This window comes from Peromyscus californicus, unplaced genomic scaffold (genome assembly GCF_007827085.1).
Source record: "Peromyscus californicus insignis strain IS unplaced genomic scaffold, ASM782708v3 Scaffold_19__1_contigs__length_69161282, whole genome shotgun sequence".
Taxonomy (NCBI): domain Eukaryota; kingdom Metazoa; phylum Chordata; class Mammalia; order Rodentia; family Cricetidae; genus Peromyscus; species Peromyscus californicus.
Window position 1 is genome coordinate 15511282 of NW_026294491.1, and position 2872 is coordinate 15514153.

At 40.4% G+C, this 2872-nt stretch overlaps 1 pseudogene; it reads left to right on the plus strand.

Moving 5' to 3' along the window:
• The first annotated feature begins 468 nt into the window (after window positions 1-468).
• On the plus strand, window positions 469-1429 carry LOC128114569 (mitochondrial fission regulator 1-like; annotated as a pseudogene).
• Window positions 1430-2872: the final 1443 nt, after the last annotated feature.

The following is a 2872-nucleotide window of genomic DNA, read 5'->3' on the forward strand; positions in this document are numbered from 1 at the left end:
AAAAACTTTATTTGGTTTATACTTCTGAATCATAGTCTATCACTGACAGAAGTCCTGGCAGAAACTCAAGCAGGGCTGGAACCTGGAGATAGGAACTGATGTAGAGGCCATGGAGGGGTACTGCTTACTGGCTTTCCTTCCATGGCTTGGAATGGGGAGGGCCCTTCCCCATCAATCACTAATTAAGAAATGTCCTACAGGCCTGCCTATAACTAGATCATTTTCTCAATTGATGCTCCCTCCTCTGCCATGACCTTACCATGTGTCAAGATGACATAAAACTAGCCAGCACAACTGACCTCTTGTCAACGTGACACAGAAATATATCACTTAAGCCATATCTTCCTTTATTATTCATCCCCAAGATTTCATATTAATAGGAACATTATGGCAGCAGAATGTGCTCTATGGACTATGTGATGCTATGGATGCCTGGAGTACTTGAAATGCAAGTTGGGAAAACTCAAAATGCTGGGCTGGATTAAATACCTGATGAGGATAGTAGGTATTTCAGTGAGTTGGGGTCAGCATGCAGTCAGTACTTTGCTCTGGAAAACCATGTGGTTTACCTCTTCATCTCAAAGTTTTATAAGGAAAACTGGTACCAAATTATCTCTGATTCAGTGTTCAAGAATTCAGTTTCAGCCTACCAGCCATGCAACAGAATGGAGTCCCATCCACCTAGCAGAGAATGTGGTGGCATCTTTTGCTAATGTTAGATGGGTAGTCACAGAAGAAAGAGCATATTCAATAGACTCAGACCAGACAGAGGTCAGGTCTGAGCCTACCCTTGAGGATGGCCTTGCTTGCTTTGAGAAGCCCCCAAGCAGGCACATTTCCTTCCCAAACTTGCCTCAAGATGAGCCTCCTTCAAAAATGACTCTGGCCATTGAGGAGGCTTTGCAGAAGATCTCCACACTACAAAATGAGCTTGCTGTCCTTAGACCTCAGATTGCCAAGGTTGCAACCCTGCAGGAGCAACAGAGTCACAGTGCAGGTCACTTAGATTCTTCCACCTCTGTCTCTCACATCACCACCTCCCTTCCATCCCCCTCCATTGCAGCTCCACCAAAGTATGTCTGTTTTTATCTGATTTTAAAGAGAGAAGAGAGCAAAAACTCAGTGCTGGAAAGACTATGGCTAAGAGCCTCCCAAAGAAGCCTGACATGCCAAATATCCTTGAGCTATGAACAGTGTAAAGCTATGGTCAGTCAAGAGATCAGAGGAAGACATAAAGCCTAAGCCAGTGGATGCTACTGACCCTGCTGCCCTCACAGCAGATGCTCTGAAAGAGAAGTTTTCTTGGCAGTATCGACACAATAGCCAAGGTTAACTTGAAAGAGAAATTCTAAAACTAGAATCAGAGTCTACCTCAGTTCTGGAGTTCTCCTTAAGAGTATATTATGATATGTTTTTGATAGGTATATAGGGTTCATCTTCAAGTATGGAAAATATTTGTAGGGCTTCAGTACACAGACAGGCTATCTGTGGATGTTTCTGTGCATTTTCAATATTTTCTTTCTTTCTTCCTTTCTTTTTCTTTTCTTTGATTTTTTAGACAGGGTTTCTCTGTGTAGCCCTGGCTGTCCTGGAACTCTCTTTGTAGACCAGGCTGGCCTCAAACTCACAGAGATCTACCTGTCTCTGCCTCCCCAGTGCTGGGATTAAAGGCCACCAACACCCAGCTCACATTTTCAATTCTTAACATTAATATCTGAGCAAATGTCTTATATGCACATATTTCCTGTGGATAACGCTCTGTATGCTGTGAATGTGTTGCTCTTTAAAAGTTCCTTAGTTATGATAAAAGATAAGTTAGATATGAAACCTTAGACTCACAAATATAGGATAGATACAATATCTTCTTTAATTTTGCCAAATACAAATAGACTAGATATTGTAACTATAATTCTTGCTTGATAATTGTTTTGTTATATGTAATTTTACTATGTTAAAGTTAAAACCTTCCTTTTTGAAAAAAAAAAGGGGAAGTGCTATGGATATTGCTCTGTATGCTGTGAATGTGTTGCTCTGATTGGTTAATAAATAAAGTGCTGATTGGCCAGTAGCCAGGCAGGAAGTATAGGCAGGACAAAGAGGGAAGAGAATTCTGGGAACAGGAAGGGTGAGTCAGGAGACTCCAGCCAGACACAGAGGAAGCAAGGTGTAAAAGTATCGGTAAACCACAAGCCATGTGGCAACTTATAGATTAATAGAAATGTGTTAATTTAAGTATAAGAACTAGATAGCAAGAAGCCTGCCACGGCCATACAGTTTACAAGTAATATAAGTCTCTGTGTGTTTACTTGTGTCTGAGTGACTGCAGGCCTGGGTGGGACTGGAGGAAACTCCAACTACACACATTTGGATATAAAAATAGTAGGTAAAAACTCATTCTGATGGCATCAGTGAGGATACTGTTCATCTCCATTGACAGTCTGCTGCTCAGTGATGGAACACCTGGTCTTCCCTGGTTATTAGAGCACAGTATTGGAGATGGGAAAGGAATGCCTCTAGCAAGACTTATGTACATTCTCATTTTTTTTTCTGAAGCTGAGTTTACAGAAGATGTTTGCTGCTGAGTCTCTGAATTGCTTTCTATTAGAGGGAAGTGAGGAGCAGGAACTCCACTTATACCTCATTGCCACCCAATACTGGGAAGCAAATGTACTTCTCATGTAGTAACAAATTAAATTATTGAATTAAATCACTTCATAAATAGAAGCTGGGATGTTTTTTAAAAAAAGAACATCACAATATAAAAATATTCCAAATTTTGAAATTCCCACAGTTGTTAAAAATTCAAATATCTGAAAATTCAGTCTCTTTAAAATAGCCAGTCTTCTCAAATCCAATGTCTTTCAAAATTCAA